This window comes from Bubalus bubalis, chromosome X, assembly GCF_019923935.1.
Source record: "Bubalus bubalis isolate 160015118507 breed Murrah chromosome X, NDDB_SH_1, whole genome shotgun sequence".
Lineage (NCBI taxonomy): Eukaryota > Metazoa > Chordata > Mammalia > Artiodactyla > Bovidae > Bubalus > Bubalus bubalis.
In genome coordinates, this window is record NC_059181.1 from 87026284 (window position 1) to 87038471 (window position 12188).

Sequence of the window (12188 nt, forward strand, 5' to 3'; positions counted from 1 at the left end):
GGTGAGGGGCTGTGGCAGGAGGCAGAGGAGACAGCCCAAGTGCAGGGGCGCTGGGGAGAAGTGGGCCGGGGGAGCAGGCAGCTGGAGCTGACCCAGGGAGACAGTGGGTAAACTTTCTCCTCCCTCCCTTGCTCACGTCTGGCTCTGCTGGGGCATTATGTCCTCTCTGCAGTGCCCTCTTAGGGAGCCAGTCTAGTCGTGGCTGGACAGAGAAAGGCACATCCTTCCTGCTGCTTTGCCTAGATGGCCCATCTGCCCCCTCCTTGCCTGAGATGATGCAGGTGGTAGCTGAAGCCCAGGCACCAAGCCCAGCAGGCACCAGGCTCACCTCTTGCGAGGGAACAAACTGGAGCAAGCCCCGGCTTCCCCCACTGTGCACTGGCTCCAGACTCTGTCCATTGGGTCCATGGGGGGAGGGGTGGCAGGGCAGAAATCAGGCCAAGAAGCAACTCAACAAAAGAGGTTATGTGAGCAGAGGCCTGGTAAATTCATGTCACCCCGTCTGGAGGCATCCAGAAATGCCAACTACAGCTTCAGGGCAAAGAGATACCTTTTATTCTGCCTAATTGCATCTTCCTGCAGAGAGTGAGTAAGAAATTAGAAGGTTTTTCCTAAAGCAAAGAGAAGGTTCTATGGGATCAGAGAAAGGGAAACAAGGTTGGTGAACCCTCCACCTAAGAATAAAAGTAAAGGGCAGGTGCTTCCCTGGTGGCTCAGTGGTAAAGAATCTACCTGCCAACGTAGGAGGCACAGGTTCGATACCTGGTACAGGAAGATACCACATGCCTTGGAGCAACTAAACCTGTGTGCAACACTATTGAGCCTGTGTTCTAGAGACTGGGAGTCGCAATTACTGAGCCCATGCGCGGCAACTACTGAAGCTGTGCACCCTAGAGCCTGTGCTCTGCAACAAGAGAAGCCACCACAATGAGAAGCCTGTGCACTGCAATGAAGAGTAGCTCCGGCTTGCCACAACTAGAGAAAAGCCTGCGGAGCAGTGAAGACCCAGCATAGCCAAAAAATAAAAATAAATACATAAAATTATTTTTAACAAAGTTAAGGGCAAGGGCAGGTGCCAATCTCATAAGGCGTGAGTTAGCCAGCACCTCCTCCACGTTGTTAGTGGGTTTCTAGGATGTGAATGGCAGTAAAACTGCAAAACTCAAAGGGCCTATAGACTTGTTTTTGAATGGCTGTGGGGGTGATAAGGAGATTACACCCAACTGTGCAACCAGGCTTGAGGGAGACAGGATCCTAAGGAATTCCAAGAACCCCACAGGCTGCCTACTTGGCAACACTGCTTCAGTGGTGGACCCCCCAGATTCAACTCATTATTTCTGGTTTTAAAACTAGACCCAGACATTGTAGAAAGAACCAGAAAGGGTAAGAAAAATAACTTTTTTTTTTTTAACCTAATCCTCAGTTACCCAGAACATTCTATTAACCAGAAAAGTCCTTCCCCAAGCATTCAGGTTTTGGCATTACAGAGTATTTGTATGTTTTCAGTGATTCACATATGCAGAGCTGGGACTCTTTGTTACATCATAAGCCAGCTCTGCTCCCACCTGCCCTCTTGTAAGAGGAATAATAGCAGAGCTATTATTATTAGCTATTATGTGCTCAATCACTCAGTAGTGTCTGACTCTTTTCGACCCTGTGGACTGTAGCCCATCAGGTTCCTCTGTCCATGGGATTTCCCAGGCAAGAATACTGGAGTGGGTTGCCATTTCCTCTTCCAGGGGATCTTCCCAACCCAGGGATTGAACCCATGTCTCCTGAATTGCAGGTGGATTCTTTCACTAGTGCCACCTGGGAAGCCTTATTAGCTATTCTCCTCATTGTAAGTCAGGGGCTCCCTCCACAGGCTCTTACATAGCATTTATTCATACATACAACAAAAATTTACTGAGCACCTACTATGTGCCCGGCACAGTGCTGGGTACTGAAGAAAAACTAGGGCCAGTCTCTCCCCTCAGGGAGGTTGCAGTCTGAGGTGGGGGCAGGTATGTCAACACACAAATATAAAACCGTGTGTCACCTGGCACCACAGGGGGCAACAGGGGATGCCATGAGAAAGAGAGGAGGGCTCTTCCCCCAACCCTATGACTCCCACCAGAGCCCCCTCACCCCAAGCTGAGTGGTGAAGGTGAGGAGTCCAGCAGACGGACAAAGCAGAGAAAGGCATTACAGGAAGGGAAAAGATTCAGTAAAGAGGGAAACCTCTAGCTACTGAAGCTGCTATAATGGAAAAAAGAAGTCACAGAAAAGAATCAGGCATAACTCAAGTCAGTCTTTAAATTTCTAGGTATGGGAATGAGGGCGGAGGGCTAGTGCTACCCAGTGGCTCCTTTCATGTAGCCTTCTGAGATGATGCACTGAACTCAGAAGAGGTCACAGACACAACCAGGGACACAGCCCAACACTGGGTTACCAGCCACATATCTATACACCAGCCAAAAGCTACACGTGGAAGACCCCTCTCTCATGGGAAGGCAGAAAGGGTGGCCCACTAGCGGATGCACTGAAATCCAGCCATAGTAATGGAGACCAAAGTTGCAAAGCTCAAACGCCATTATGCCCACATGGCAGCAGGTCTGTGGAAGCCAGCTCTGTGAACAAGACAGGGCTAATAGTACGAAATGACAAACATCCCGACTGCAGGGCCACCTGTGCCCCAGGAAGAGCCCCTCCAAACCTGGCCACATTTCATTCAGTTCACAGGGGCCATCCTGGGGGAAGGAGGGACAAAAATCAACAGAAACAGCAATATTTCTACACAAGCTACAGTCTCAGTTATTGAAGTCCTGCCAGGAAAAAAGGCCCCCTCTCCCTCCCTGGGAGGTAGAAAGATGACTTTGCTCAGCACTGCAAATCAGGCTCTAAAAACTTTTTAGAAAACAATTCTGAACAGAGGTACTCAGATAGAGCCATAACGTCAGATTAACAGCTCCAAACCAGCAGAGCAGACACTTGTCTAATTAATAAAACTTATAAAGCATAACAACTTATTGATGTTACAGGCCCAGCACTTAATACAACAACAAAACCCAAATCCATGCAGAACGCTCCATGTTCCTTAGGAAATCCTTTCTCCACCAACTTGTACAATCCTTTCATCAATGCAAACACAGGGTTGGGGAATGGAGGGAACAGTGCAGTTGTTGTTCAGTCACTCAGTCGTATCCAACTCTTTGCCACCTGATGGACTGCAGCGCACCAGGCTTCCCTGTCCTTCACCATCTCCCAGAGTCTGCTCAAACTCATGTCCATTGAGTCAGTGATGCCATCCAACCACCTCACCCTCTGTCGCCCCCTTCTCCTCCTGCCCTCAATCTTTCCCAGCATCGGGGGCTTTTCCAATGCTAAGCAGAGCCCTGGGCAACTGGCTGGGGAGGAGATGGCTCAAAGAGTTGGTGCACATCTGCCAAAGGTCTGGTCCAACCCGGACTTTGGAGCCAGGGGATCTGGGCTGGAATCCCAACTCTGTGGCAAGTTACTTAACCTCTTGAGCCTCAGTTCCCTCATCTATAAAATGGGGCTCATGATAGTACCGACTTCAAAGTACCTACATGAAGATGAAAGGTACAAAGTAAGTGTCAATTACTAATGGCTATTAGCAATGACTGTTATGGTTGTTATGTTTAGATACTAATAGGACCTGCTGTCCTGTTACAGCCTGTTAGGTTTGCCTCTCACCACAGAATGTAATGAGGATGATTTGAAATTGTTTCAAATCTCTGTGGACCTTGGGCCCTGACTTCAGATCTACAGAATAAGCAAGCTTTGCTATGGGAAAAACAAAGCCTGTATTATTACTTCATTAAAGTCAAGTTCTCATCCTATTTCTAGCCATTAACAGTGGGGAGTGAAGATCATGGTGGGGGCAGGGTAGGAAGCCCAGCTCTGCTTCTCACTAGCTGAGGGACCTTGGGCTTGTCCACCCCTCAGTTTCTACCACCTCAATTTCCTCATGTGTAAAATGGGGAAAAATCAGGTTTTATCTCACAGAGTTGTTCTGAAGATTAAATACAGGTAAAGCACTTACAACAACTGTGTCCCCATACACAGAAAGCACTGAGTGAACACCAGTTACAGTTCTTATTGTACACGACTTCTCATTACTACCTAAAGAGCTTAGCACAATTCTTGGCATATAGTAATAGTGATGGTTGGTACTCTTGAACTCACCTTTGTGATTTCACACACTACCCTCCCCGCCCCCCAACTGTACACAGCTCAAGAAAAAAATGTGACAGGTATGGGCCTACGTATTCCCGCCTGCCAAGCTTTCTACAAGTAAGCATCATCTCCTAGGGCGGTCTCGTTTCTCAGCCTCGCAATGCTTCCTGAACTCGAGATGGCAGGCCAGCCTGGGTGCATCCGCCCTTGGGAAGACTAGGTGCTGTGAGGAGGGCGGCTAGAAGTGCCCCTCCGGGTCTCCCCCCGGTAGCTCAGATACCCGGCTCCCTCCTGGGGACTGAGCTTTGGGGGCGGGGCGGCAGCGGGGAGGGCGGGGCCGAGTCCCCCGGAGGGGTCGCCCCTGCTCCCGCGGGCGCGTGCGTCGCGGTTTCCAGCTCTCCTTCCCAACCCCCATCCCCCGCCCCCCAGCCACCCCCACTTCCAGCGGAAAACTTCCCGCTTGCGCTTCCACTGTTCCAGCGGCGTCCAAACCCTCAGCCCCGCGCATCTTGTCTTCCTATTTCATAGCGAGTGGCACCGCGAAGAGGCACGCGGGTGGCCTGTCGACCCGAAGGGTTCCCTGGGGACCCAGGATGGGAGGAGGAGGGATGTCGGCTCTAGACGCGCCAACTCTGTCCCCTCGTCCATCGACTGCTGGCGCACAGCGGACGCACACCCTGGACCAGGGACCCATGCCAGTGCCGCCCGGAGTCACTGTGTGGCCGGCGAGGACCCCCAGCACCCGACTCCCCCAACCCCACAGACACCGGCCTCATCAGCTGGGCGCCCCACTTTCTGGTCCTTTCCTAGGCGATCTCAAACCCGGCTGCTCAGAGGGCTGTACTTACTGTCGGGGCCCTCTTTTGGGCCGGGGCTGGGCAGCTGCCCGGCCTGGCGAACCCTCTGGCCACCCTCTGGCTGTCTCCCCTCGCGCTGCCCCCGGCTGTGCCCAGCACCGACGGTAGCACGGTAGCGGCAGCGGCGTCTGTAGGAAGAGAAAGATCATGCCTGCCTTAGAAACCCAGCCCCTGCTGTGACCAGAATCTTAAAGACAGAGGCGACTGGCTCGGCCCCAGAGCCGCGGCTGAGCTGAGGTGGCGAACTAGCGAGGCAGCTGGTAAACACGGCGTCTGCTGCCTCTAGCCCGCCCGCAATCCGCCACGGAGAAGCTCCCTCCTCATCCTCCCCCTTGGACGGGCCCCCGCGGGGGAGCAGAGGAGGGGGGCTCCAAGTACTGTGACAGGCGGGTGATCCAGCTGCCGCCGGGTGGGCACTTACTAAGTGCCCAGCACTGTGCTTTCTAATCATCTTCTCATCTCAGCATCCTCCCCATTGTACAGAAAATAAAACCGAGACTCAGGGGAGCAAAGCAAGTAGACTCAAATGCAGGAGCTGGGAATAAGTGGTGGGAAACCAAGTTCAGAAACACGAAGAATGGCAAATTCACAGCTACCTGCCTCAAAAACCACTGCGCTGCTGCAAAGCACTTATTTGAATGCCTGTGTCCCCACCTCCTCTTTCCCCATTTTCCAGACAGGACTAGGGACAGGTGGCAACTCCAGGCCAGTTAGCTGGTGGAGGTGGGGGGTAGAGGCCCTGGGAGGTAGGATCCTGACCATTGTGCTAGTGCCCGGGAGTGGGCATCCCTCCTTACAATTCACCTGCTAGTGCCAAGCCTTGTTGAAGACAAAAAGGTCAAGGAGGTATTCTCCAGGTGTTATTCAGGAGACAGCCAGTGAGTCTGTGAGGTGTGGGTTATGCTAGAAAGATCAAAGATGGCAGGGGTAGAGGCCCTTAAAGGAGCAAGTAGCCAGTGTTCTCAGACACCCATGGGAGAATCTTGGGGAACTGCTGGCAGGGACCACACCATCCACTCCTCTTTAAAGAATGCGTGGAAGGCAGCCTTCTGGGGAGACTGAGCCCCGCAGGTTCTTAATAGGAGCTACCCTAATCTCCCTGCCATGGCAATGACATCTGTGAAATGGGAAAGGTCTCTTATTCCTTCCTTCCTGGTTAAAATGATGAAATAACACAGTATTCTTGCCCTTCTATTCTAATCATAAAAAAGAGCAGTTCAAGAACTTGTATTCTTCCCTCCCTTGCCCTGCTTATTCACTCAGTCATTCATTTGGCAAATGTTTATTTGCATCCACTATGCATCTCCACGGTTCTGTGGGGGAGTCTACATGGGAGGTGGAAAGCACACAGGGCTGGTAGTTAGGAAACACATTTAAAGTCCTAGTTCTTTCGACTAAATAGCTGTGTGACCCTGGATGAGTCATGTATCCTTTCCGGACCTCAGTTTTCTTGTTGGTCAAACAGGGATAATAACACCTTCTCTTCCTACTTCATGGGGGTGTCTTGAGGCTCAATGGAGATAATGGATGTGAAGGAGCTTTGAAAAGTATAAAGCCACTAGACAAATGTCAGGGATTAGTCTGTCTCCAAGGTGGGAGGGGGCTGCTGGGAAGAAAAGCTTAAGAGAAATCCTGGCTGACGCTCCCAAATTGATTGCACTGAATTCCATCTTGCCCGAATCACTGATTCTGCACTCACAGGAGTCTCTGCTCTGTGAAACATCGTCTTCCATCAGCAGTGCCCATGACATCAAGGTTAGTGATGACCTGGTTTTAAGCCAGGGAGATTGTTTGGGGGACTTAAGTGGAACCGGGGTGGGTGGCAGTTTTGCGTCTGGGTCTCTAATTCCCGGGAATGGCAGCATCCTCCCCCTTCCCCACCTCCATTGAGCCCACCAGACGTATCTGGGTAGAAACCATTTGAGGCCCCCAGAGACACCCTTTCAGGAAGCAAAGGGCTCATGTCACGCAGCAGTGGTGGCCCTCAGGGTGAATGCTCTACACTTTGGGAAGCTAGGCGTTCTGGGTTCAGTCCAGCTGACTGAAACCTACAACAGAACTAGTGGAGCCTCTGGGAGGGTCTTAAATTTGCTCAGTTCTCTCCTGCAAGTGCCGTCAAATAGACCTATAATCTAAATTACAATAGTACACTTGCTATGCAATACAGTTACGAGACATACTCCCAAATTTCCAAAAGTACTCTCCCCTACCCTCTGCTACCCCAAGTAAACACACAAAATAAGGAAACACAGGGTCTTTCCAGGCAAACCATTTACAGAAAAATCTGCTAGCCTCTTTCCTTCCTTTCCTTCTTCCCACCAGACTGTCACCCCAAAGCTTCTTCCATATAAAAATACAGAACCAATGCGGAACGGGGAGACCTCTGGGGACCATGGCTGGCTGAGTCCAGAGCTGCACCCCACAGCTCTGGGGCCAAACCAGGATGGAAGTCAGAGGCAGCAATACAAAGGAGCCCAGCCTTGGGCCAGGGCACCTTCAGTCAGCAGGTCCCTGGGGGAGGCGCAAACTCTACACCCAGCCTTCTTTGGAAGCCTCAAGGCTCCACTCAATGTCTTCACAGATTCCTTTGTCACATCCATTTCACCCAGACTGCTCCTCTTAATAAAGTGTTCCTGCAATCACTCCAGACAGCCTGATGTTATCCTTCACTCTCCCACCCTTCTCCCCAGCATGGGCCACACAGCAGTGATTCAGGCCTCCTAGGTCACAATACAGTTTCCTGAGCACCCAAGCCAGGCTGCAACAAAAGCTTTGGATGTGAGTGTATCAAGTACTCCTTCCTTGCCCCCTTAGGGTGGCCTGGGCGCTGGATTGAGTCTCAGCCCAAGTTCCCACACCTACGCCAGCCTGCATCCTCCTCCCTGAGCTGGCTGCCACTGGTCTACCCCCAGCTACATAACCTGAGTCCAATTTGCAAAGCCTTTCCTTGCTGATTGTCAATAAATCGCCCATCTATATCTCCCTGAAAGACCAGAAAGCTTCAAGATCTGAAGGAATGAATCACCGATGGTGAAATTTCAGGCACTGTGACAAGCAATTGAGGAAACATATTTGATCACATCATGTTTACCTATGTGTGAGGCTGGCCCTGAGAATATTCTGGCATTTTCCCTCGACTATAATGAAGACTTGGAATAACAGCAAAGGAAGACGTAGAAAATACACCAGGCTGGGAGCAGGGACATCTTCCTGCTCATTCCAGCTCCATTAGTAATTAGATATACGGTCCTATACTTTTCCTTCCTAGGGCTCCGTTTCCCCATATGTCAAAAGAGAGCACTGGATTAGCTGATTTCCCCTTCGTGTTTAACAGGCTCAGGTTCTGGGCAATCTGGCATGAGTGGGCGCCTACTAGGGGGACACTGGGCAGGGCACTGTGTATGCACGGGCATCAGAGGGGGCAAAAGGGTTGGCACTGTGTGCATAAGCTTGGTGTTGCTATTCAACAATGTAGCCAGTGTCTGACCCACCTTTGCTAGGAAGCAAAGAGAGGATTTATTCATTGCCCCCACTCCATCTTGCCGCCAGGATCCCTCAGGTTCCTAGCTGCATCTTTCTGCCTGTGAACCCCCACTATACCTCCCAGGACTTATTCCAGCTGCCCCGGGATCAGGATTGACATTCTCCAGTGAACACCTGGGCCACGTCACACGTTCCTGATTGAGTGATGGGCGAACACTGCCCCAAGTTTCCTGAGTGCCCTCCAACTGTCTCCACCACCTTTGGATCCAGTGTGTGTTAGTTGCTCAGTCATGTCCAACTCTTTGCAACCCTATGGACTGCAGCCTGCCAGGCTCCTCCATCCATGGGATTCTTGCCATTTCCTTCCCCAGGGATCCAGTAACTAAAGGGTTAATGCTTGGCCCAGTAGGGGGTGCTAACCATTCTGCCTGTTCAGCCATACAGGTGATATTAAAAAAATAAAATTTTCCAGCCTCATTGGCATGTGGAATCTTAGTTCCCTGATCAGGGATGGAACCCATGCCCCCTGCAGTGGAAGCACAAAGTCTTAACCACTGGATGGACCACTAGGGAAGTCCGGCAATAAAATATTTTTAGTATCACTCTACTCTAGGATTCCCCTCTAGTCTAACACACCAGCCCCTTCCCAGGCCATGTCTCCATGAAGATGTGTCAAGGGCTTTCTGGATTGAGGAATGCCCCACTTGCTGCCTCAGTCAGGTGGGTCCTGATTGCTTTGCCAGGAAGGAAGAAAAAGTAGGGAATAGGGGGTGGGGGGACTGGCTCTGTACTTAGCAGCAGCTGCCCTGGTGACTCTGTCCTGAGGTTTGGATCCCCTTGCCAGAGGATGAAACCAAATGTGTTGAAACTGGAGGGACACTCCTTTTGGCTATAACCCGAACAGGGCGTTGATTCTGCACCCCTCACTGGTCTCCCCCCATCCCCGCTGCCTCCCACTCCCCAGCCCCTCCCTGGCCACCTCCCACCAAGGGCTGTGGGCACTCTTACTTGCTCCTCAGGCCCACCTGGGGTGCCTGCCACCATTTTCTTTGCCTCCTTCATAGCCGACCCCATCCCTTCTGCTCTTAGCCACGGTGAGCCTCCCCAGCTTTGAAGACCACCTCCCCCCGCCCTTGGCCTGTTTCCCCTCCCTCTGCTCTTCTACTTCCTCTCCCTGCTAAGGTCTGGCTGCTCCAATGGGTGCATTGCCCCTGCGGTGCGAATGTTCTGTTCTCTCAGGGCCCAGTATTAATTTGCTCTCATTTGTGCGCTGCTTTGTTACTGTGCATGGCCTTTTCTTGATGTGCCATGCTGCTCCCGCTGCCTCCATTACCTCCCCACCCACACCCTCCTTAATCTTGTAATATGGGGCCCTTCCCTGCGGAGAGGGGGTTGGGCTTCCTCAAAGCTCTTTCTGGTACAGTCTTTAGTCGTTCAGGACCTCTTCACAACTACCTGAGGAAGCACAGCGGGTGCGAGTACTGATCGCTGGGGGAAACCATGAGGAAACCAAAGCTCGGAAAGCTTGCTCGTCTACATGAAGATACAGTGTGATCACCGTGCAGGCCTAGAACATGGCTCTTCCCCACAGGACCCCACATGCTTATGGTTTTCATCTTCAACACTGTTCTTTGAGGCCCTAACCAAGTCCCCAGAAAAGTCCATATACACACACCCACCCACATGCACTTTTGCTTATGAATTTGTGAGAGGTCATAGAACCTCAGAGGGTCAAGCCCCAGCACCAGTATTTTTTGGAGCTTCCCAGGTAATTCTAATATGCTGCCAGGGTTGAGACTCACGACTTGAAAGGAAGATGTAAAAATGAGAGATGAGAGAGTGTAAAAGCCTCAAGAAGCCAAGAGCTTTCTTATAAACGTTGGGCGTCCCCGGTAAGAACTCAGTGTAGACTGGGATGGGAACTTACGATCTAGCTTCTCTGCCTCAGTTTCCTCCTTTCTGCCTGAAGGAAACCATTCTGCAGGCCTTCACCACCACTCCCTAGCCCTGGACAGGCTCTGTAAACCAGTCAGCACTGATTTTGTTATGTGAAGGGATATTAAGAAAGAAATGCACCTCTCTCTCCAAATACATAGGCTGGCTAACTGCTAGGTAAGCACACCTTTAGTATCCTCTGCCTACAAGCGTGGAGCTGAATTCTGCTGAGTAAGGCATGGGGTCTCTCTCCAGGTGAAGAATAGAGACTTCCATGTCAATCATCTAGAATGAGGTACTCCTTAGGTAACAGGCTGGAACTCCTAATAATAATCATATGGATAGCTATTGTGGATCACTTCCTACATTATAGGCAAGAATACTGGAGTGGACAGTCATTTTCTTCTCCAGACCTTGCCCTAGTGAATACATTTACTCCTTTGGGTCTGGCCCTATAGACATCTATGCCTATGAACCCTTCACCCCACTCCTCTGCACTCCTCTTTACTGTGGGGAGAGGGAAGGCTGAGTATCCCAGTTTGGGAGAGTACTCATTAGTGGTTGGGACTATAGGTGTTCTGTGGCCCATGGAGGTATGCTGGGAGTTAGGGAGGAGGACCCCAGGGACACTGACAGTGAAAGATGACTGAGAGATATTATTTAGGACCGATTGTCTAGTCCAGCATCCTGGCCCTTATCTGTGAAATGGGCATAAAGATGATAACAGTGCCATGTCTACCTCATGGGCTTATTATGAGAATTAAAATGAGTATAAATGTACATACACATTTAGAATCATGCCTGGCTCAGAGGAAGTGCTCAACAAATGTTAGCTATTTCATTCTTCTTCTCCATGTTGGTTTCCCAGAATTTTGTCATCTCCTAAGCTTAGCTATTTCATTCTTCTTCTCCATGTTGGTTTCCCAGAATTTTGTCATCTCCTAAGCTTTTTAAAAATATTTTTTAATCTATTTTTGGTTGGGCTGGGTCTTCATTGCTGTGTGCAGGTTTTCTCTAGTTGCCGTGAGCAGTGGCTACTACTCTTCATTGCAGTGCACCAGCTTCTCATTGTGATGGCTTCTCTTGCTGTGGAGCATGGGTTCTAGGTGCACAGACTTCAGTAGTTGCAGCACGCAGGCTCAGTAGTTGTGGTGCACAGGCTTAGCTGCCCAGTGGCATGTGGAATCTTCCCAGACCAGGGATCAAACCTGTGTCCCCTGCATTGGTAGGTGAACTCTCATCCACTGCACCACCAGGGAAGTTCCTCCTAAGCCTTTGACATATGAAACTATCAGCCTGGTCTAAACAATACTGTAAAGTGTTACTGATAAAAGACTCCTGTGATGGGTCAGTGTTATGGGGGAAGGTGAATCTCACAGATGCTTCTTCCCATGGAAACCATCTCATTCTAGTGCCAATAGTGGAAATTCTGGGTGACATTTTATTAAGGGAGATGACATTTCCTTGCCTTGTTCATGGGACCACATCAGAAGGCCCTCCACCCCCTTGTCTACCTGGCAGTCTCCTACACATCCTTCTGAACTCAGCTCAAATCACTTTATCTGGGAAACTCTCTGTGAGCCTCATCTGCCTCCCCAGGTGGAGTTAATTTCAAAGTCTACCCTACACTAGAATATAAGCTCGCTGAAGGCAGGGAGGGCACGACTTGTCCACTGGATCCCCAGTGCCCAGCACAAGTATCAGTATGCAGTAAATGCTGGTTGGATGAACTGG